Consider the following 12,604-nt stretch of genomic DNA (forward strand, 5'->3'; position numbering starts at 1 on the left):
TCAAACCAGAAATGAGCAATGAACCTTCTCAGGAACTTAATATTATAGCAACATTGAAAATACGCACTTCTTGATGTTCCATCTCATGAGATGTTAAAACATTCTGAGTCTCAATTTAAAAGTATTACATTAGAAATGGTAGCTTCAGCATAGTGGGAAATGATACACTGATAGACCTGGGCACTGAGGAATGTTGGTGAAAAACCAGTGAGCTTTCAATATCACAAGGGCAGCTCTTCACAGAGCAGTGAGCAGAATGTCCATATGAGATGTTTGTTGAAAAAAATGAACAAACTGGTAACCATGAGTCCTATTTTTAAAATTTAAGTTCTCTTTGTGGCTGAATTTCTGACACGTGGTGTATAAGTACCAGTCAGTAAGATTGGCTTACTTGATGCAATTTTTAAAGAAGTGCCTTGCCACACTCAGAGCCAGTAGCCTCGACTGAAAGTTGAAAAGAGGTTAGATTTAACAAGTCATCCAATATATGCAAGATTTCCCTTGAGCAGTCATCAGTAAGCCTTGCTTGATGACTTATTCATTTGGGGTATTCACTTCCTCTCACCGTAGTGTGTTTATTACTAGACTGTGGGCTCCTTGAATGTGATTCTCTGCCCTTTTCTGTAGCCCCACATGTCATTTATGCACAGGACACATTAAATGCTCAATAAACATTTTCTGTTATATAAAACCAATATTATTGTTTATATGAAGTCAAAATCTACCTGCTTAAACTTCCACTTGGTGGACCTAATCCTATCTTCTGCAATAAAGTGAACATGTCAACTCCTTCTTCCATGTGAGTATTTTGAGACTAAATCACTCCTCAAGTCTTCTCTGTGCCAGATTAATCCCTAGTTTCCTAAATTAATTGTTTTCTTAAGCAGCCCTGTCAATCATTTTGTGCTTCCTGGTCAACTAAAACCTCAGGTTTTTCTTCTCTTAAGTAATATAAAGGAAACATTTCCACCCATCTTTTATTGGAGTCATGTTTTCCTTTTAATTTTTCTAACTGAATCCTAATCATTGTAAATTTTAATTATGTTTTTTAACCAATCTTTCTACCTTACTGAGTTTTTCAAATGCTGATTTTGCCAATAATACTGTTGCCATGGTGTCTTATCTTTTGCAGATTTGATCAACAGAACTGGCAACAGAAAAACGCAGATGCTGTGGTAGATGCCACTAGGGTCCTCATCTCTCCCTATCCTGGCACTGATCTATCACCTTATGTGATCTTTAGCCCCATACGAATTTTCATATGACATTAGAAGTAAATTTAGAAAATATTAAATCTATTTGTCCTCTCTATTGAGGACATATTATACATGAGGAAACTGAGTCCCAAAGAGCCCATGACCACATTACTGGTTAATAGAAAAACTCATATTAGAACCAAGGTCCAAGTGACACCAAATGCAGGTGTCCTTTCCTCTTTATCATAGCTGCTGGTCTTCATATCATTTGCAAGGTCAATGCAAGAAACATGTAAGCATCTTGTTGGAATCCCAACATATTGTGGTAGATTACCTCCTACGTGAGAGTCATGTACCACTGTCAATTAGAAGATAAAGCAAAACAGTGGCCTTTTTCTCTTTCTTATTCTAAGATCTTCAGTAAAATTCCTTCTGTTTCTAAATATAAAGCTTTAAAACAGACTATACTGATGTTGTGAAAGAACTGGTACATTATAAGTAGAAGTGTGTGTGTATGTGTGTGCGGGAGGGGTCTTTTATATATATGTATGCATTTCCTTTATTATCATAATTAAAGAGTGTAAGAAACAGGATGCGTTACTGGTCAATGAAAACTTTGCAGAGGAAGGCAAACTGGTCATTTATAAAAAACCATTTGGGGACCATGTGGTCTTCCTTTGCACTCACTAAGAAAGCATCATTTTTAATGAAGGAATATACATTTGTTCAATGAAAAGAAAGTAGCTCTTTGTACCTTGCTAACTGAATTGCCAACTCTTCTTCAGATACAAGTCTCATTGTTCCCACTATTCAGTATTTAAATACACATAATACCATGTCTTTACTGCCATTAGTCAGTATTTTCAAAGAGCTCTTTTTATTAAATTTCTGAAACCCAGGACCAAGGAACACTTTTCTCTTAGGTATATATTATTTGTTAGAATAGAAACAATCAATACATTTTCAGAGTCAAAAAGCACCGAGAAAAAGTTTCTCTTAGAATCTTCTTAGAACTTATATTTAGTCTGAGGGTATTTTTATTATTTTTTTTTAAAAAGAACCTTTAAAATATTTTATCAGAATTGTTTGTAGGGAAAATGTAAACCTCAGTATTGTTTAACTGCAGTCCAAAGAGGACTATCATATTGCACTTCTAATCAAAAAAATAAATTGAACATAGTGGTAGGCTTACAGAAAGAGAGAATTAGGTTTCATTAGATTAGCTTTAACCTGCCCGGAATAAAACTGTCTGCCTTTCCTGTTATTTGTCAGTGTTTATAGCAGGTTTCGTCTACAATGCTTTCACTATTATTTCTGGGTGGTAAAAAGCAGTCAAGCAGAAAAGACACTCATAAATGTCAGAAAAGAGTAAGTTTTCCTTTGCATTTCAAGGGCTTCGAAGGTCAAGTTCATCCCACTTAAGGGAAGCAGAGTGATGGGCATGTGGTCGCATGTTGTTAGCTGCTGTTTAGGCATATAATTTATGTGAAGTTAATGCACTTGTTGATCACTCTAAGAAAGCAAAAGGTCCTGGGAAGATTCTATTTATTTTATCCATTTTGTTGAACTTTTAGAAGGTAAAATAATTCAAATTTCCATAATTTGTAATGGGAAAGAAACATGTTTAACTTGTTAACAGCTGATGGGGTAGAGCACTGTAATATTTCCCTGGCTCTTCCCGTTATAATTTGTTTCTTCTTCCAAGCAGCTGCCCCACTCCATGCTGTGCAGAAGAAGAGATCTGTTAAGAACTTTTGCAAACCAGTGAGATTTTTTTTTTCCCCCTCTGGAAGCCATTATTGAGATGTTTTCTTTTTCTTTCTCTCTATGAGACTATTTTTTCCCACCAGGGAGCCTGAGCAATTATAGTTTAAAGCTTCCAGAGATAGGTATGTTCTTTGATATCAAAGAGCTTCTTGAAGATTTTTCAAACTAAAGAGACCCAAAGATTGTATTTTAAGGTGCTACTAGCATGGCCCTTTGTAGTTGAAAACTCTCAGAATGTCTACCAAATGTATTATGCTTTATTTGGAAATGTTGGACCTCCGTACTATTGCATTTGGTAAAAGGCAGGGTGTTAGAGTCTGTGTGTATGTGTGTTCCTGCTGCTGCTCAGTGGAGTCTCTGACGTTGCAAAGTGTTTCCCTAGTGATATAGGATGACCAGGGAGAGAATAGGGAGTAGGGAATAAAATTGACATTTATTGAGCTCTCACTATGTGCTGGAGGCATAATGTACGTAGGGGATGGAAAATCTTGTCTCTATTCTTTTGAGTTTTTCCCAGCTTGAATTGAATTGACATAGATCAACGGGAGAAAAATTTATTTAATACGAGTTTTATGTGGCACAGGATCCTTCATGAAAAAATGAAGACCCAAAGACACAGTTATTGTTGAACACTTACATACTGAACTGGACAAAGAATAATGAGTTATGAAAAAGAAAATAATTATGTGGAGAGACTAGAAGGTAAGACTTATTTTAACAAGGTTAGTACAGAATTCTCTTAGTCTCAGCTTCCTGTCCTTGATGATAAGAATGTTGCTTTCATTCTACTATAGGGAGGGGATCCTTCACAGGAAATCCACGTGGGAATTTCACCTTCTGCTTTTAGGAAGCAGATGGAAGGTCAGAGTGATTTAGCACCTCCTATTTTTTAAGTACTTTTAGCTCAAAATGATTATGCCAAAGTAGCATATGTGGGGGTGGTGTGTTTTGAACGTTTTTATTCATCTTATTTCTTTCAATCCTCAGTTATTCTGAGAAATGGCAGGTTACTATCCTCATTTTCCCGAGTAAAGAATCAGAAAGGGAAAGTTTACTTGCCTTTGAGTCAAAACTGGTTTCTTTAACATCCATGGTGGCCTTATTAGAAGAGTCTCCAGAGGGGAGGAATTGGAGGAAAAAGAATGAAAACTCACAAAGCAAAGCAAACTTCTTGGGGAAAGTGTGTGTCTGTGTGAAAATAGATTTTTGTGTAGTGAAATGGTTTGAGTACTGTAACTCTGAGTTCTTTCATAGCTTTGAGGACTTTTACCACTAAATGGTAGAAATTCAGGTGTTCTCTCTTTCTAAGGAAATGTTTTTTCACTCCATTGAGGTGCTGACTTTCTGCCTCTTTCCTGGTCTTCTTTTCCTCCATCGACCCTTCTCTTCTTCTATTCATCAGTTCTCAATCTGCAAATTCCTGTCACTTTTCATAGGTAGAAAATTCAGTTCTCTCTTTGTTTTTACTGTCCATTTCCAGATCATGCTTTATCTTAGAAACTCCAAATGTCCACAGCAGTATTTTACTGAATAATGAACCATGAATGTGTATTCAACCAATGAGTGTTGAGTGCCACCTGAATATCAGATATTATACTGAGATGACATAGTGATAAACAAAACAGACACTGTTCCTGCCCTTGCAGAATTTCAACCCTGATGAGAAAGAAAGGCATTACATTATTTTATAATAAATACATTATAGTTTTTCTCCTTTATACTTTCCGCTGCCTTTATTATTCTGCAACTTTATTATTTTAGGAGAAAAGATGGAATTTCAACCCTATAGCTTGTGTGGTGCAGGTGCTCAATAGAAGTGTATTGATTGGTGGAAAATATCAAATCTCTTTAGCTCTCATATTTTCTTGTCACAAAAGTATTAATAATGTTTTGTATTAATTGGTCAATGAAGAAAATCATCATGTGTAATTGAGCATCAGCATCAGTCAGCATCTGTATAGAACTTGAGAGCCTATAAAGGGAGGAATTTTATATACTTTTTCAGAAGTAAGCTTTATAAATCTGTGGGGAAGGGGCTCTTCTCTGCATTTTGCAGTTGAGAAATTGGTAGATAGGAACTGATTTGTCCAAGTTGGAGCTGAGATGAGAATCTTGTCTCTCCTATCTCTAAATCATGTTTTCTTTTGACTGTATTGTCTCTTGACAATAATTAAAACAAGGAATAATATAAGTATCTCAATATCCACTAATATAACTGTTTTTTTTGCTTAAAAATTACAGAAGCAGATTATTTTATTCATTTAATGTATTGATTCATCAACCTTTCTTGCACATCTAATATGTGCCAAATGATACATTTCCAGAGCCAGGGGTATGTTGTCCTTTTCCTGAAGGCATTGTATTATAACTTATTGGAGTAGACAGAAACATGACTAAATAAATACAGGATCCTTATTTAGGATATATAAGGACACATCGCATAAGTATAGAATAAGATATCCTTGTGGAATAATGGAAAGATCATCAGCTTTTTAGGTGAGTCTTGTTTGAATCTTGACATCACCAGTTACTAGCTGTTAATTTGAGCAAATCATTCATCCTTTTTTTTTATTACACTTTAAGTTCTGGGGTACATGTGCAGATTGTGCAGGATTTTTAAATAGGTGTACACATGCCATGGTAGTCTGCTGCATCCATTCCCCCGTGATCTACATTAGGTGTTTCTCCTAATGTTATTCCTCCCCAATCCTCCCATCCCCTGCTATCCCTCCCCTACCCGCCCCCACCCCCCAACAGGCCCTTGTGTGTGATGTTCCCCTCCCTGTGTCCATGTGTTCTCATTGGTCGACGTCCACTTATGAGTGAGAACATGTGGTGTTTGGTTTTCTGTTCTTGTGTCAGTTTGCTGAGAATGATGGTTTCTAGCTTCATCCATGTCCCTGCAAAGGACATGAGCTCGCCCTTTTTTATGGCTGCATAGTATTCCATGGTGTATATATGCCATATTTTCTGTACCCAGTCTAACCTTGATGGGCATTTGGGTTGGAACAGACACTTTTCAAAAGAAGACATTTATGCAGCCAATAAACATGTGAAAAAAAGCTCATCATCACTGGTCATTAGAGAAATACAAATCCAAACCACATTGAGATACCATCTCATGCCAGTTAGGATGGCGATCATTAAAAAATCTGGAGACAGTAGATACTGGAGAGGATGTGGAGAAATAGGAACACTGTTACACTGTTGGGGAAATGTAAATTAGTTCAACCATTTTGGAAAACAATGTGGCGATTCCTCAAGGATCTAGAACTAGAAATACCATTTGACCCAGCAATCCCATTACTGGACATGTTCCCAAAGGATTACAAATCATTCTATTATAAAGACACATGCACACGTATGTTCATAGTGGCTCTGTTTACAATAGCAAAGACTTGAAATCATTTATCTTTTTAATGAACAGTTAAACTATGTTCAACTATGAAGTGGTGGATAAAGGTATTTACATGCATTGTAGTTGTAAAGATCAAAGGTTATGTTTGTAAGAGACCTAGTATAATTTCAAAATCATAGTAGATGCCCAATTAATGGTACTGCAATTTATCATGTCTATTATATATATACACACACACACACACACACATACGCACATACACACACACAATTTGTACTGCATTTATTTGTTTTTTATCTACATATCTATATTACCTGGTCTATCTGGCTACCCACCCACTTATATACTTGGCTATGTATTCCTCAAGAATCAAGAGACTAAATTCCTGAAGAGACAGAAGAACAGCTAGGAGAACTATCAAAGAAGTAAAGTTTTTTTAGGGTTGAAGACAGTTTTTTTCCCTAAAACTTAAGTTTTATACAGCAAAAAACTATACTAACATATGTGGCAATTGAAAAGTATGGAATTTATCAAGAACCACAAAAAGCTTACCATGGATTTGGGAGGCTGAGAGATGAGACTGGATGAACAGTCAGAGGTCAGATTATGAAAGGGCTTTCATAATATCTTAAGATACCTGAATTTTATATTGCCATACAGACAACTCCCTCTCACTTAAATAGGAAATGACAAGTTGGAAATTAAAGTGCTTCAAATCTTATATCTTAGTTTGTGGAATTCTTAATTGTGTAGAAAGAGGAGAAAATCTATTTTAAAACTTACTCAAAATACCAACACATGATATATACTGAATAAGAATCCTTATGATTGATGGGCCAAGAAGAGGTGAGATTTCTAGTGAAATATACCATTAGAAATATCATAAACCAAATCCCAGAAGGAGCATGCAGTGCTGAAATGTTATAGGCCAAAGCACCCTCAGGCCGATTTTGTCCATTACATGGTAAGTTCTAAAGCAGCAGGGACGGGGCTCAGAGTAACTAAACGCCACGGAACACCTGCAGTTTTTCCCTGAACGTCAGCATAAATATTTGACAATGTCTCCCTTTCTGTGAAGGGACCCTGTCCCAGTGGGAGTGGTGTCTGGTATTCCTTAGCAGAAGTATTTGTTTTCTTAAGTTTTTCTTTATGTCCTAGAGGTGGATTCTAAAAGCTCCTAACGTATTTGATTTTGAATTTTCACAAAAGTATTTTTTTCTTTCACAGTTATTCAGTATAAAAGGCAATAAAAATGATATATTCAGAAATATTCAGGACCTGCTATCAGCACCACATGGGAATAAAGTATCTTGCCACTTGCACATCCCATGGGAAAAAAGAATCACAATCCACATATAGGAAATACTGCATGTGTTTGTCTCCGTTTTGCTTGTATTGTCTGCTCTGCTGAAAGGCAGATTTTTTTTGCAGATAAAAGCTGCCCTGTGTTGCTGAACTGCTCACCTATTTTACTCAGGAAGAAAAGGCTTTGTGAAAATCAGGAGCAAAGCCTGATTTGCAGAATACCACCTAAAAATAAAATGCATAAAAATGTCAAAATAGCTAAGACTGTAGGGCTAGCTTCATGCTTTGAAAAATTACCTAGCAAATTCAGCAAATGCTGTTTTTAAGTGAATGTAAATTGTGTGTTTTTGAAGTATCATCCTGTGAATTGGTGGCTATGTGCTGGAGGAGACATGAGGGTGGGGAGGTGGCCTTTCTCTTCTTGCTGCACTAGGGCAATAGATCTGTGGTTAAAGCTAATGAACTGAAAACTCTTGATTGGGCCTACAAAATACCCAGATTCTTGTGTATTTTCTAGTTTGTGTGCACAAGGCTTCTGGCTTGGGGCTGCTTTTGCCGCTTTTGCCAGTGGGGAAGCATTAGTGAACAAAACAGATATAGCTTCTGGTTTTCAAGAGCTCACAGTCTAGCAAGTCACCTCAACTTTAAAAAGGGGATATGCATGTGTGGTTTAAGGTATGGTGGGTAAAGCCTGTTAGGGGTTGTAAAAGTTCAGTCATTGTGACTTAATTCTGCAAAAGAGAAATTCTTACCAGGGCCGGGACACAGTGAGAGTCTTGGCCACTAGAGCAGAAGTTTTGGTTAAGTTATTAAGATCCAGCCCAAAGTTACCTCCCACCAATTGAAACTGTTTTCGAAATTTGGAGAAATGGCCTCTGTTTCTCCACAACTATGTATTGGTAATTCTTCCCTAGGGCTAGCTTCATATATATTTTCACAATAATGCTTACTGAATATAATCTCCAGAGAAAGTTTCATTATGCAGTCATATATAAGATACAAAATTCCCTTTATTTTGAGAAGTATACATAGAATAAAAATTCTCAGGCTTTCTTCGCTTTGTGTAGCACCATTTCTGATAAGATACCGGGTTTCAACAGACTAGCTCAGTGGACATTTAAAATTCCCATTGTGAGTGCCAGGGCTTAGTGGAAGACGTTTGACCATGTGTATTAACATGTCAGTGTCCATCTACATACTGGCAGACTGAACCTGATCTATTCTGCACAACTGGGTGAAAAAATATGGAGGTGTGTTTTCAGCCAAGGGTTAAAAAAGGAAATAATCTCTTTTGCTGCAAACTTTTTCTCAGCAGGTGCAAAATAGCTGCTTTGGTAAATGGCAGCTGCTATCTGCCAAGTTGAAAGATCAGAAACTCTTACCCCATTTCTATTTCAATTATGTAGACAGTGGCTTCAATTTTCGAGTGTCTAAAGGCATGCCTAACTCTGTGATAAGAAATGGATGTGGGCCAGAGTGGGAGCCATGTGCAAAGCTGTGCTGCAAACTCTTTTTCTAGTGATACCAGCTCTAGACAATCAAGGTCCCTTGTTTATCATTATAAAGTCATTTAACTCAGGAGCCGGCAGGGATCACTAAAAAAATGGATGTACACATGAGGAAACTGAGGCCTAGAGAGGTTAACAATCTGACTTGTGGTCAGACAACTTGTAGACTTATCTAGATACGGCCTCTGTCCTTAAGCTGCTGCCTGTTTAGTGCCAAGTGGTAAACTGATTAGTATCACAACCACCTGGAACATTATAGCTCGAGGATTCTGAAGTTGCATCCTGACTCAGGTGGAAGTAGCACTGTGATTGATTAGCAATGTCTGCCTGGGAAGAAGGTGGGATACGGTGTGCTATGTATTTGCTGAATTTGGTTGAATGATGATGGTTGCTTGGTAATCACATGAATGCTACAGGATATGAAGTGTGCTTCAGTCAGAACAAAGTGCTCTAAAATCTTCTTGGAGAGGCAGGACAGTTTCACAGAGGAGACAACATTTGAATTTGATCTTGAAGGACATTTAGCAGTTTTCCTGAGAGAAAGAGGAAGGAAAGGAAAGAAGACATTGCATGAAGAAAGAATAGTTTGTATAGGCAACCTGATATGTGGAGAAAAAAAGGCAATTGATGATCATTGATTGTCTGCTATGTAATGGGCACTAAGCTAGGCCTTTTCTGTGCTATGTAAGTATTTAATTTTCATAATGACCATTTGGTTTTACAGATGAATAATCAGAGACAAAGAAAATTAAGATGTCTGAGATTATTCAGCTATTAAGTAGAGCTAAGATTTTAATTCTTGTGATTTCAAAGTAACCTTAGTGGCAGCAACTAAGGGACAATATAGGTAAGGAAGAGTGGATCAGAGAGGCAGAGATCATTAGTTTGGATTCGGACTATTGAACTTGAGTTGCTTCTGGAACATCCAGATTGGGATGGCTAATACTGTTGAAAATCTGGCACAGAGTGATCTGGTGATGAGAAAAAAAAATATCAAAGTCTCTTTGATAACAGGCCTGGTGCATTGTATATCTACGTTCCTGCCTAATAGTGGAGATATTTCTGCCTTTGCTATTCTAACATGGGAGACTATATGTAATAAGTGAATATGCTTTATATTGTATTAATGATTCAAATGACTTCCAATGCAATATTAAATTCAGAATTGATAGGAAAACTGTCCTACTTAGAAATTCAAGGGTTCTTGGCACAATACTATTTATTATCACCATGAGACCTGTGCTGTAGCAAAAACTCAGCTTGTGTTTCAGTGAAAGACTGTTTAATATGTATGTGTTACTTTACCGAGGTTCAACTTTGACCTCTAAGAGGACAGTGTATATTTTTTAGAGAGATGCTGGGAAGTACTACAATTGATATCTACGCATGGGAAGGGGTGGGATACACCCGCACGAGCAACATAATCTCTACCATGTTCAAAAAAAGAAGGGTTGTTTTCTTCTTTTACAGGTGCAATCTTGACAAGAAGAAAAACCTCAAAAAGGTATTTGACACTGGAAAATTCTGATGTCTTGGGCAGCGCCAGGACTGTTTGTCATCCTTTCCTTATGGACTTTTGGTTTTGCTTCCTTAAGGGTGTGGGATGAGGGATAAGTGTTTAAAATAATCCAGGCACCATTTCTGATTCTTTGTTCCCCAGGATGATGATAATGGTGGTGGTGGTGACCACAACGGCGACAACAATGATACCACCATATTTCACTGATTTTTACAATGTTTTTCCACGTTTTCACATATCTACGAATATTTATACTCAGTATTTCCTTGCAGTCACTATCAGCCTGCAACAAAGTTAAATTCGTCCACAGAGGATTGGTGTTATTTCAGATGGTCACCTGGGGACACTACCAACTTGAGACCCCATTTAAAATTATTTGCTGAGGTGTTTCTTTTTTTTTTAAATCACAGTTTCCAAATCAACTTGTATCAAAAACCTTCCCATTCTCAGGGAAGATTATTATTCCTCTTTCTCTTCTTGCTGTGTCTTTCTGAATGGAAGCTTTATTTCTGGCATATTCTAGCACTAACGAAATAGCTGTTTGGTGTTTCGGCTTTTTGCATAGGTCTCTTATTAGACTCCCCATCTTATTTTGCTTTCTTATTTTATTTAGAGTAACAGCATGACTAACAATTGACGGTCTCTTATAGTTGATGAACTACTATAACGATAAAAGCTAACATTTACTTAGCACGTTCCTTTTGCCAGGCAGTGCTCTAAGGGCTTTTTATATGTGATAACTCATTTAAACGTTCAATAATGATATTAGATAGATACTCTTATTTTCTCCAATTTTAGTGAAGAAAACAGACACAAAAGTTCCATTGCGTGCCCAAGTTTGCATGTATTGACTCACTTAGTGTTAGCGGTGGAGGGTTTCCAAGTTCTGGGCATTTTGAACAAAGAATTGCACAAAACACACAAAACAAGCAAAGTATGAAGCAGCAAAAGCAGAGATTTATTGAAAATGAAAGTACACTCCACAGGGTCAGAGCGGGCAGAGCATAAGGGGCTCAAGGGCCTGGATGTGCAATCTTTTCAGGTCCAAATACTCACTAGAGGTTTCTCATTGGCCACTTGGTGTTCACCTCATGTAAATGAAGTGGTGGTCTGCAACCAGTCTGATTGGTTGCAGAAAGCAACTAGAGGCTGAAGTGAAGTTACAAAGGTCACAGTCTTACACAAGCTTTTTGCAAGCAATGAGAGGCTAAAGTGATGTTACAAAGTTGCACCTCTATGCAAATGAAGACTTGGCTGGCAGTCAGTCTGATTGGTTGCAGACAGCTATTAATCAGAGGCTGAAGTAAAGTTTCATAGTTCACACTCCTACGCAAGCATCTGATTGGCTGCAAAAAACAACCAATCAGAGGTACTTTCAATTTTCCATCTGCCTCCCAGAAAAAGTGGAGGCTTGCAAAGGGAGTAGTCTCTGGTCCTTTAGTTACCGAACAGTGGAAAGTTAGGGTTTTCCTTTCAATTTAGTTCTAGGAAGTCAGTGTGAAACAGCCTTAGTTTCCCTGCCTCCAGACCCTGTTCTCCTGCCTCATTAGTGTAACTTGACCACCCTGAGTCTACAGGTACACTCCTGGTGAGAATCCACTTTTAGCTCTGTAAAGTACTTGGCATAATACCTGATACTTGCTGAGTATACAGTGAGCTGTTGCAAGTCCGTTCTGCTAAAAAAATAGGCTATTGTCCTTATCAGAAGAATAGGATACTCTTTTGTTATCTATTTCTCATTCCATGATATGGGAATCTAGCTTTAAGTGTTGTCAATCTCAGACGAGAGGTGATTTTTCTAAAAAATATGGATTCTTGTAAGTCTTTTCATTATGTGCCAAAGAAAAAATGTTGCTCTAAGCAGGTTTACTAGTTTACCACCACTCAGATTTACAAGTTTTATCAGGAACTTCAAAGCAATTTCTAGTAAAAAGTCCAGCTTAACAAAGGT

General features: G+C 37.4%; 1 protein-coding gene across 2 annotated transcripts in view; it reads left to right on the plus strand.

Moving 5' to 3' along the window:
* ST6GALNAC3 (ST6 N-acetylgalactosaminide alpha-2,6-sialyltransferase 3) overlaps positions 1-12,604 on the plus strand; it is a 352,495-nt gene that overhangs the window by 16,252 nt on the left and 323,639 nt on the right. The window contains exon 1 of one of the 2 annotated variants that reach the window (XM_064372520.1): positions 3,635-3,665. The exons of the other annotated variant lie outside the window; for it this stretch is intronic. The gene's annotated coding sequence lies outside the window, so the exon portion shown is untranslated. Of the gene's footprint in view, positions 1-3,634; positions 3,666-12,604 lie in introns of those variants that run through there. 2 annotated transcript variants of the gene reach the window in all.

Source organism: Aotus nancymaae, unplaced genomic scaffold, assembly GCF_030222135.1.
Source record: "Aotus nancymaae isolate 86718 unplaced genomic scaffold, 86718_ANA_hifiasm-v0.15.2.pri h1tg000007l, whole genome shotgun sequence".
NCBI lineage: Eukaryota > Metazoa > Chordata > Mammalia > Primates > Aotidae > Aotus > Aotus nancymaae.